The following is a 12,091-nucleotide window of genomic DNA, read 5'->3' as shown; positions in this document are numbered from 1 at the left end:
AGTAGACTAGGCCTATATTCTCTAAGGTTTAGAAGAATGAGAGGTGATCTCATTGAAACATACAAAATTCTTACAGGGCTTGACAGGGTAGATGCAGGAAGGATGTTTCTCCTGGCTGGGGAGTCTAGAACCAAGGGTCACAGTCTCAGAATAAGGGGTCAGCCATTTAGGACTGAGATGAGGAGAAATGTCTTCACTCAGAGGGTGTTGAATCTTTGGAATTCTCTACCCCAGAGGGTTGTGGAGGCTCAGTCGTTGAGTATATTCAAGACAGTGATCGATACATTTTTGGATATTAAGGGAACGATGGGATATGGGGATAGTGCAGGAAAGTGGAGTTGAGGTAGAAGATCAGCCATGATCTTATTGAATGGCGGAGCAGGCTCGATGGGCTGAATGGCCTGCACCTGCTCCTATTTTATATCTTCTTATTATGTTCTTATGTTCACACATGCTGACACACAATGAAGGCCATCTTCCCCTTCCCAAGTCAAAAACAGCAGGCATTGCAGGAAAGGAAATTTTGCTGACAGAACTGAAAGCTGCAGACCATTATATATGTTGATAGGATTAATCAAACAAAATATCATCCACCTTCCTAGCCACTGTTCAAAGAGCAGAGTGCGCACTTTCATAGTATCAGTTCAGTATAGTCAGCAATCTTTCTTGGTTACAACTTCTCATGTCCTCCTTTTGAAGTTGGTTATAATATTATCAAAGTATCTATAATTCCTCCAATGTGTGCTCTTCTTTGCACATACTACTGGATAAAACTGTGTTAACAATATTCTTCTGTGAAACTACCTAGGCAAACACATGTGATAACTCTAACCTCCTTGGATAGGCAGTTATAGCATTGTAAGTTAATTTATAGTCATATCCTTAAATAACAACATAAGACAATTGACAATCATCCTCATTACTTATCATGGCACTTTCTCCGCATCCTTACAAGAGTGGTGGGTCGGGTGGTCTAATCCAGCAAATGTAAGATGCCGAGGTGTTTACACTCTGCATGACTGCTTCCAGTTCTGCGGGACACTCTGGGGCCAAAAATTCACAGCTCTTCTAGCACACTCCTGATATTAACCCAGCAGAAGTGCAGCGGAAGAACCAGAAATGAAGGCTAGGACCTGGATATATCAGGTGACGGCCTCCTCTGCCAGTTTCAGCAGGGGTCTGTTTAGGGTGGAACCTCTGCAAGCTGCAAACAAGGACAGTGGTGTCAGATAGTGGGTGGCTGGGGAGTGGACTCTTATTCTTGGAGTTTTGTCTTCCCTGGCCTGACAGAACAGCAGTGGGACTGGGGACCACATGGGGATCGAAACCTGGGTTGTAAATTGTATCACTGAAGATTTTTAAAAAAATCATGATTGCCCCCCTTATAAGGAGAGCCAATAAGAGACAGGTGGTATCTTTCCAGAGGTTCTGGCAGAACCCCCTCCCCATCTGGAGGGTGGACCCTACACTGCACTTTGTGATCTTCCTCTGGCTGGTGCCTGATATATGACCCCAGAGGTGCAGGTACCCGCCCTGATTATGCAAAAACGGATGGAAAATTCATGGGCCATTCATCCTGGCATGTGACAGGATTGGACGCTAACACCACCAAAATATTAAGAGTCATGTGAAGGTCATCCAATATACATAATCTGGGGGAAGGCCACAAAATACTGCAGGGGTATGGTAGCATGGTGGTTATGTTACTGGCCTAGTAATTCTGAGGCTGGAACTAATGATCTGGAAACAGGAGTACAAATCCCACCATGGCATCTGGGGAATTTAAATTCAATTAATTAATTAAATAAATCTGGAATTTAAAAAAAGCTAGTAATGCTGACCATGAAACTACCAACCCATCTGGTTCACTAAAGTCCTTTAGGGAAGGAAATCTGCTGTCCTTACCTGGTCTGGCCTCTATGTGACTCCAGACCCACAGCAATGTGGTTGACTCTTAACTGCCCTCTGAAATGGCCTAGCAAGCCACTCAATTGTACCAAACGGTTAAGAAAAATAAAACCTGATAGGCCACAGCCTAGTAAACCCTGCAAATTCCTCCTCACTAACATCTGGGGACCAAAATTGGGAGAGCTGTCAAGCAACAGTCATACTCACAGAATCATACCTTCCAGACTCCTCCATCACCATCCCTATCCCTGGGAATGTCCTGTCCCACTGACAGGACAGATCCGCCAGAGGTGGTGGCACAGTGGTATGCAGTGAGGAAGGAGTGGCCCTGGGAATCCTCAACATTGACTCTGGACTTCATGATGTTTCCTGGCATCAGGCCAAACATGGGCAAGGAAACCTCCTGCTGACTATCACCTACCACCCTCCCTCAGCTGTTGAATCAGTACTCCTCCATGTTGAACACCACTTGGAAGAAGCACTGAGGGCAGCAAGGGGGACTTCAATGTCCATCACCAAGAGTAGCTTGGTGGCACCTCAGGTTAGAGCATCCCAAGTGCACATCCAAGTACTTTTTAAATGTGGCTAGGGTTCCTGCCTCTACCACCCTTTCAGGCAGTGAGTTCCAGACCCCCACAACCCTCTGGGTGAAGAAATTTCCCCTCTAAACCTTCCACCAATTACTTTAAATCTGTGCCCCCTGGTTTTTGACCCCTCTGCTAAGAGAAATAGGTCCTTTCTAACCACTTTATCTAGGCCCCTCATAAATTTATACACCTCAATAAGGTCTCCCCTCAGCCGCCTCTGTTCCAAGGAAAAGAGACCCAGCCTATCCAGTCTTTCCTCATAGCTAAGATTCTCTACACCCGGCAACATCCTCGTAAATCTCCTCTGTACCCTCTCTAGTGCAATCACATATTTCCTGTAATGTGGTGACCAGAACTGCATGCAGTACTCTAGCTGAGGCCTAACTAGTGTCTTATACAGTTGAAGCATAACCCCCCTGCTCTTGTATCCTATACCACAACTAATAAAGCAAGCATTCCGTATGCCTTCTTAACCACCTGACCTGCTACCTTCAGGGATCTGCGGACATGCACTCCAAGGTCCCTTTGTTCCTCTACACAAGTCAGTGTCCTACCATTTAATGTGTATTCCCTTTCCTTGTTAGCCCTCTCCAAATGCATTACCTCACACTTCTCTGGATTGAATTCCATTTGCCACTGTTCTGCCCACCGGACCAATTTATTGATATCTTCCTGCAGTCTACAGCTTCCTGCTTCAGTATCAACCAATTTTAGTATCATCTGCAAACTTCTTAATCATACCCCCTATATTCAAGTCTAGATCATTGATATATACCACAAAAAGCAAGGGACCTAGTACTGAGCCCTGCGGAACCCCACTGGAAACAGCCTTCCAGTCACAAAAACACCCATCAACCATTACCCTCTGCTTCCTGTCTCTGAGCCAGTTTTGAATCCAACTTGACACTTTGCCCTGGATCCCATGGGCTTTTAACTTCGTGACCAGTCTGCCATGTGGAACCTTATCAAAAGCCTTGCTAAAATCCATATAAGCTACATCAAACGCACTACCTTCATCTACCCTCCTTGTTACCTCCTCAAAAAATTCAATCAAGTTTGTCAGACATGAACTTCCCTTAACAAATCCGTGCTATCTATCCTTGATTAATCCGTGTCTTTCTAATTGAAGATTTATCCTGTCCTTCAGAATTCTTTCCAATAACCTTCCCACCACCGAGGTTAGGCTGACTGACCTGTAATTACTCGGTCTATCCTTTTCTCCCTTTTTAAACAAGGGTATCACATTAGCAGTCCTCCAGCACCACACCTGAAGCCAGAGAGGATTGAAAAATGATGGTCAGGGCCTCTGCTATTTCCTCTTTCGCTTCACTTAACAGCCTGGGATACATTTTATTCAGGCCTGGGAATTATCCACTTTTAAAGCTGCTAAACCCCTTAATACTTCCTCTCTCACTATGTTTATTTCATCTAATAGTTCACACTCCTCTCCCCTGATAGCAATGTCTGCTTCGCCCCTCTCCTTTGTGATATCAAGAAATGGCTGAGCGCACTGGATACAGCAAAGGCTATGGGCCCCGACAACATCCCAGCAGTCATGCTCAAGACTTGTGCTCCAGGACTGGCTGCGCCTCTAGCCAAGCTGTTCCAGTACAGCTACAGCCTGGGCATCTAGCCAACAATGTGTAAAACTGTCCAAGTATGTCCTGTCCACAAAAAGCAGGACAAATCCAATCTGGCCAATTACTGCCCAATCAGTCTACTCTCAATCATCAGCAACGTGATGGAAGGTGTCGTCAGCAGTGCTATCAAGTGGCACATTTCACCAATAACCTGATCACTGATGCTCAGTTTGGGTTCCGCCAGGACCAATCGGCTACAAACCTCATTACAGTCGTGGTCCAATCATAGACAAAAGAGCTGACTTCCAGAGGTGAGTTGAGAATGGATGCCCTAGACATCAAGGCAGCATTTGACCGAGTGTGGCATCAAGGAGCCCTAGTAAAACTGAAGTCAATGGGAATCAGGGGGAAAACTCTCCATTGGCTAGATTCATACCTAGCACAAAGGAAGATGGTTGTGGCTGTTGGAGGCCAATCATTTCAGCCCCAGAACTTCACTACCAGACTTCCTCAGGGCAGTTTCGTCAATGAACTTCCCTCCATTATAAGGTCAGAAATGGCGATGTTTGCTGATGATTGCACAGTGGTCAATTCCATTTGCAACTCCTCAGATAATGAAGCATTCCATGCCCGCATGCAGCAAGACCTGGACAACATTCAGACTTGGGCTGATGTGTGACACGAATGTTATTTGCCACTTAAGTGCCAGGCATTGACTATCTCCAACAAGAGAGAGTCTAACCACCTCCCCTTGACATTCAATGGCATTACCATCACCGAATCCCCCACCATCAACATCTGGGGGTCACCATTGACCAGAAACTTAACTGGACCAGCCACATAAATAATGTGGCCACAAGAGCAGGTCAGAGGCTGGGTATTCTGCGGTGATTGTCTCAACTCCTGACTCCTCAAAGCCTTTCCACCATCTACAAGGCACAAGTCAGGAGTATAATAGAATATCTTCCACTTGCCTGGATGAGTGCAGCTCCAACAACGCTCCAGAAGCTCGACACCATCCAGGACAAAGCAGTCCGCTTGATTGGCACCCCGTCGACCACCTTAAACATTCAATCACTCCACCACCGGCATACCGTGGCTGCAGTGTGTACCATCTACAAGATGCACTGCAGCAACTCACCAAGGCTTCTTCGGCAGCACCTCCCAAACCCGCGACCTCTTCCACCAGCAGATACATGGGAACACCACCACCTCCAAGTTCCCCTGCAAGTCACATACCATCCTGACTTGGAAATATCTCGCTGTTCCTTCATCGTCACTGGGTCAAAATCTTGGCACTCCCTCCCTAACAGCACTGTGGGAGTACCCTCACCACACGGACTGCAGCAGTTCAAGAAGGCGGCTCACCACCACCTTCTCCAGGACAACTATGGATGGGCAATAAATGCTGGCCTTGCCAGCAACACCCTCAACCCATGAATGAACAAAAAAAACACCAGTAAAAAAAGGCGTTTTAATTGGTCTTTCATTCACTTGTTTTTTGTGGGGCCTTGCTGTGTGCAAATTGGCTGCTGTGGGGCTTAAATAACAGTGACTGCACTTCACAAGTCATCCATTGGTTGTGAAGTGCTTTAGGACATCCTGAGGATATTGTAAGGTTCTATATAAATGCACGATCTTTCTATATTAACTTTCAAATTCCGCAAATGTGAAATGCAAATTTAATAGGATATTCTATCATGTGGACACCAATGGGTATGGAAATAATTAGAAATAAAAGAATATGGCTAATGATGCTGACTCAGGAATTACAAATTCTAATATTGATAAAAAGAAAGAAAAAATCAACGATAGGCTGAACAGATGGACGAGAATTGAGATATTGCTCGAGGGTACAGCTGCTGATTCTACTGAAATGACGGTTGCTCCAAAAATAAATTGCAATCTGGGCATAGTTCCATTGATGGTGTTGCCAGGTTTATCAAAGAAGTATCAAGGACACTGAATTCGATGACAAATAGAAATCCCCTTTCAGAAGCAACAATATCCTGAAGAGGAGACTGGAGAGTGAACATTCTGCTGTTGGATGCTTCGACTGACCTCACTTGCCATTTAGCAATGTGGCTGTAGTGAATTTCCTAGCAACCGCAAAAATAAATGCTTATGTTGGATTGCAAAAATAGGCCTGTGAACCAAAGTCTGAATCCTCTAGTCTTTAAATACATTAACCAAAGCTGTAGGGAGGGCTGTAGTATTAGCAATCATATTTAAAGGATGATTAGCTTCACTTATTAAGATATTATATATATATATTAAAAGCATACATGTAGCATTTAGGTAGCTGCAAAGCATGATGGGATACTTGACCATCATATTAACCCTTTTTAAATAAGTACTGTAGAAATAGCAGACCACAGCATATTTGCTAGACTCTTGGGGGGAGAAATTGAGTATAGCCCCGTTTGGGGCGCCAGCCTCGCCAGGGCACTAAAAGTAGCGCCCCGGAAGCATTCACGGCCGTCCGCCGGAAATTGAGTGGTAGCGCCCCAAAGGGAAGTGCGGCGCTGCTGGAGGCGCCCCGCATCCCTCTTGGGGCGCTGCGGCTGAATATCGTGGCGCAATGTGCCGCAGCGCCACACGCTGCGGCACGTCGCGCTGCGGTATTGCAGGCCTTCCTCCCCTTCTTAAAGGGGAGGGGCCTTGTGCAGCGCGATCTGGGGCCCAACTGGGCCCCCGAGGATTGAGAGTGCAGGCAAAAGAGCCCGGCATCGAAGAGAAGTGCCGGGCTCTTGGAACGCAGCCGGCACTCCGCGGTGGGGGGTGTTCAGGAGGCCGGGGACGGGAGAGCAGGCAGGTGCTGGCAGGCGGCCAACAACAAAAAAGGCCGCCCTGCACCTCTCCTTTTATTTGCACCTCCCCGGCCGCAGGTAGGCCCCCCTGAACCAGTCGGACATAACGTCCGGCGGTAAATCAGGGGGCGCTGCCAAATATCGCGGCCGGGGCATCAGCAGGGCGCTGCGCACACCGATGATGTCATCGGTAGCAGTGCAGCGCTAATGGTTAGCACCACCACTAAAGTCCCGCGGAATTTAGCAGGAGGCGTGGACAGTGCCACGCCCGGGCGCCAGTTGGCGCTAACGGGTGGCGCAACCTACTGAATTTCTCCCCTTTGGTCTCCGTCGTTACTGATCCCAAAACATCTCGGAATGTTGTTATCAGTGTTACAGAAGCAGTGTTTAATGCAGCTGGCTTTCTGAGAGATAAGGGAAACTGAACTTCACAGGGAGTCGGCCATTTATATCTTTGCCTCAAACACCTTATCTCCCTTTGGAATGTCTGCTTGCAACCAAAAGCTGACATTGTTTATTATAATAAGCTTTTCTCAAGAATTAATGAAGTATTGGTTAGGTATAGCAGCATGGGGAGGGAAAGATAAGCCTGGTACGACCTCGCTCACAGAGATTAGATGGAGCCTGGTATGACCTTGCTCACAGAAGCTAGATGTCTAAAAACGATGTCTTATGTTTAATGTCAAAGAACACTTCAGGGCGGCTCCCGACATTGAGTGACTAATCACGCCAACCAATAAGGGAGCAACGGTAGTGACGCTGTTGTACGTGTATGCCCACTTTTGTAACCTGTGGGCGTTACCTATCGAAAGGTATATCAGGGCTTGTATGCTGTATTTCCTTAGAGAGCTAGGTGCGAGTCTGAGGAGGCTCCCTTCTCTCCCTTTGTGCACAAGGCCTCCCGGCCGTTTTCTCATAAACTTTAACTTTGTCAGCAGTTCCGTCTCTCTGTCTGGTTTTACTCCAAAATTCGAATCTAACAGTTGGTTTCAGACGTGGGATACTGTGTTGCAGGGTGCAGGTAGGACGTAAATTGGTCCGTATTGTGGGAGGGGAACTCGATGTGGGAAATTGAAGTCTCGATAAGAGACTCGGAGGCCCGAGAAGAGTAGTTGGAATCAGGATTGGTCCTGTAACTCGAAACAGGGGTGGAAAACGGCCCCTGTATAAGGCCCTCAAAAGCGAGTTGTGCTTGCTATTTAAGCACTTGCCGCAGTATTAAAGTTATCCCCGTAGTTAAATTACTCCTCACGGAGACCACGGATTGACGGAATTGACTAGACCTCCATGTGTATTTCTAATTTAGAGTATAAGCTGATTTAGATTATAAGGTGATACGTTTGTGCCGATTAAAGTATAAGATTAGAGTAAAGTAAGTTAAAGTATAAGGTAGAGCATAAGGATATATACATGAGTGACGAGGGAAAATCCCTTTCACCGGACGTTCCGGCTATGGCCATCAGTGTCACTGTTGTTAAACAGGTCCAAGAGGCTAATTTGAAATACCAAAGTGAAATGATTAAGAATGGGTGGAAAGAAACGAGTCCGTTAGTTGATCAAATAAAGTGATGGGCAGAACAAAAGGATGCTAAGCAAGCTAACTAGGGGGCGGTTTTGTGTGCTCGTTGATTGGATCAGATGGGACCCATAATTGTGGATAAAAGGGGAAGACCGTCTCCACTACAGGACTTCTTGAGACCTGTTCAGGAGGCTAAAGTTCAAGTTAGTAGTCTCCTGCACCTGGATCCGGTAGGGGCTAAGGATCTAGACTATTTAAAGAATTGTTTGGGAATTGTTAAGGCCATGGAAGCCCAACAAAACAAGACTCCACAACCTACGTGCCCCCCCCCCCGAATACAACCATACCTGCCCTTCAGCACCGCCTCAATCTGGGGCCGGGAAATCCAAACCCATGGCTGGCCCCCGTCCGGATGAATCCGGGAGTGAATGCCAACAATGGAGAAATAGATGGTAGGGGCGATATGTGTTAAATCTGTGAGTTGTTCAAGTAATTAATACTGAGACTTAATCAGTAACAATAAAACAGGTCTTTACTGGTTGGAGGTAGGGACTATACGTAGGTCTTTACTTCATGCCCACAGGCGGGAACTGAGGGGAGATCAGTACCCACAGTACTATTTATACCCCTATGGCCAGGAGTGGTACTGCGTATCACTACGCCCTACAAGTAGTGCAGTCCTGTCCATAGGTTCAAAGTAGCACACATATTACATACACAACATTCCTCCCTTCCTAGCTTTACAGTCATCTCCCCATTTAACATAACGTAATAACATATATACATATATAACTTCAGGTTTACATAACAGAATAACATAGATACATAGATAACTTCATGTCAAAACAGATCACAGATTCAGTCTCTGCGGAAAACAGTTCACAGATTCAATCTCTGTGGTGTAGTCGGTTCACGTTGCTGGAGTGACTCATTCAATAGTCCTTCCATGGATTTAACAGTTTGAACTTCCGAACTGAATTGGCTCCGTTCGGAGGGACCACGTGTGTGATCTGGTAGAGGTAATAATGGTTCAGATGGGTCATCTTCTGTTTTGACTTTTCCTTTTCTGCTTCTTGGAGACTCTCTGGGCTCCACTGTCAGCTGCCAGCTGCATGCGCAGTTCCTCCTTCTCTTCCTCCTTTTTCCGTAGTAGAGCCACCTTCTCCCGATGTTCCGTAGACTTTCGGTGCTCCTCCATGATTTCTGTATGGTGGGAGTCGAAGTTACAAGTTGGGCAGGACAGGACATAGTAATATTCGGTGTCGTCCTGATCTAGGCCAGCGAGAGGGTCTTCTATTTCCTCCATACCCAGCTGGGCGTTAGCCAGCTTTTGTTCCAAGTCCAGACATCTTTCCTGAAGAGACTTCTTCATGCGTACCTCTTCATCCAGCTTTTTCTGGGCTTTCAGCAAGTCGTTTACTAATGACCTCATTTGAGATTTTACTACTTCAACTTCTTTTGGAGATTGATTGATCGGACTATTCAATCCCTCTACCGGAGCAGCTGTTTCAGCGGTCTGTTGTTCTACGTTGACGTGAGTCAGCGTACTTTTGGCATCCAAGGGCTGCTCTGTTGCAGTCATCTCAGTCTGTGTTGCCACCTCAGCTCTTCCAATAACCTTTGAGAGCTCCGAACCCCTTTCGTTTGAATATTGAAGTTCGTGTTCAAGTTTTTCCCATTTCAGAGTCCTGTCCTTCAGCATATGCAGGAGTTGGCTGACCGTTAACTCCTCTGACATCAGACGTTTTGTGTGCTCCTGCTCCATTTTCTCCATCAGCTGCTTCTGTTGTCTTTCCAGATTCTCCAACTCTATATCAAAGAACTCTTTCGTTGCATTCAACTCTTGCTCAAAACGGCGAAGCATTTGTTCTAATTGCTGTTGTAGTTTGAAATGGAGTTGAGTTCGAGCCCGGTGTCCCTCAGAAATGGGCACATCAGTAGACTTGCCAGACTCAGAATCCACAGTTAAACTATGTTGTTGTTGCTCAGTGGAATTCTGTGCTGAAACTTTGTCTTTTGCACCTGAGTTGGGCTTACCATCATCCGTTCCAGAGTCTGGGCCGACTATCTTCACCGAGTTCTCACTCGTTATTGTTTGTAGGAAATGCCAGTCCATATTCATTTTCCTAATCCACTCCCGTCCTAGTAGTGGAGAACCTCCTTCAGATATCACATATAAGTCCATTATTTGACTGTCTTCGCCCTTGTGGACCACTGCAACCTCTATTTTCCCGATGGGGTACACTCTTTGCCCCGTGTATGTTTTCAATATAATCCCCGTATCCTGTAGGGGAATATGTTGGAATAACTTTCCGTAATCTTTCTTATTTATGACCGTCAATGCCGATCCAATGTCCAATTCCAGTTTTATTTGGACTCCTTCTATCTGAAGAGTGACCCAAATTGTCTGGAGGTCTGCACCCTTACCAGCGTTGAGTACTCTTAAGCTAGCCAGTTCATTACAGCTTAAGCTAGCCAGTTCATTACTGCTAGCGTCTGAATCGGACTCCTGTTCGGTCACCTTGTGTACCTTTGCGTATTTTCCTTGCGGTGACTTCTTGTTGCTGGTCTTCTTCCCTGACCTGCATACTCTAGCTATATGTCCAAGCCTACCACAAGTTCTACATTCTTGGTTTTTAAACCAACACTGGTTCTGATCATGCGTTGTCTTTCCACAACGATAACATTTGCCAGAACTCACACCCAATTTGTGTGCACTGAGCTCCGGTGACCGTAGCTGCATTACTGCCGTGCCTCTCGCTGCGGCTTCATGTGCTGCTGCCATAGTGACCGCCTTCTCAAGCGTCAGCTCATTCTCCTCGAGCAGTCGCTTTTGTGTATCCTGTTTAAATAAACCACACACAAATTTGTCTCGAAGTGCCTCTGTCAGTCCCGTTCCAAACTGGCAATATTTCGCTAATTTACGCAATTCCAGCAAATAATCAGCATTGCTTTCATGCTGTAGCTGCCTTCTGTCATAAAATTTAAATCGTTCCGCTAGCATCAGCGGCGTGGGGTTTAGATGATCTTTCAGGACAGTAACAATCTCATCGAACGTCTTATCCGCCGGTTCATCTGGTGATAACAGGTGTTTCAATTGCCCGTATGTCTTCGCACCCATTAAATTTAATAATGTTAGAGCTTTATCTTGGTCACGAATTTTATTGGCCTTACAATAATTTTTTACTCTTTCAACATATATGGCCCAATCTTCGAGGTCACTATCAAAGGTACTAATATTCCCGTGTTTAGGCATTGTAGATTTGCAATTTCTCAGATTTTTTTTTTTTTTACTGCTATCCAAGATGGCGGCTTCCCACTCTTGCCGTCGTCCTCCGCCCACAAAATGGCGGTTTTCCCGCGCTTGGCGGTCTTCACCCGTCCCCCAACGCCGTCTCCCTTCAGCCCCCGAGTGCGGCCCTTATCTTCGCCGCGATCGCCCGAGTGCGGCCCTTATCAGCGGATGCGATCGCTGGATCGCGAAGCGGCTCTCGGCTCTTATCAGGAGATGCGATCGCTCTGTTGAAACGCCTCCCGCTCGAAGCGGCTCTCGCGCCCTATTCCTCCAGCTCCCCCAGCCCCGTTCGTGCGGCCAACGCGGTCGACTGCCTGTCGCGTCGCTGCCCGGCTCAGACAACGGCTTACCCACCACCAAGCTGGAGAAGAAGCTGACGGTCGCCGATGGAG

This window comes from Somniosus microcephalus, chromosome 7 (genome assembly GCF_052327205.1).
Source record: "Somniosus microcephalus isolate GS21.2 chromosome 7, FLI_Smic_1.0, whole genome shotgun sequence".
Classification (NCBI taxonomy): domain Eukaryota; kingdom Metazoa; phylum Chordata; class Chondrichthyes; order Squaliformes; family Somniosidae; genus Somniosus; species Somniosus microcephalus.
This window is presented reverse-complemented; position numbering follows the sequence as displayed.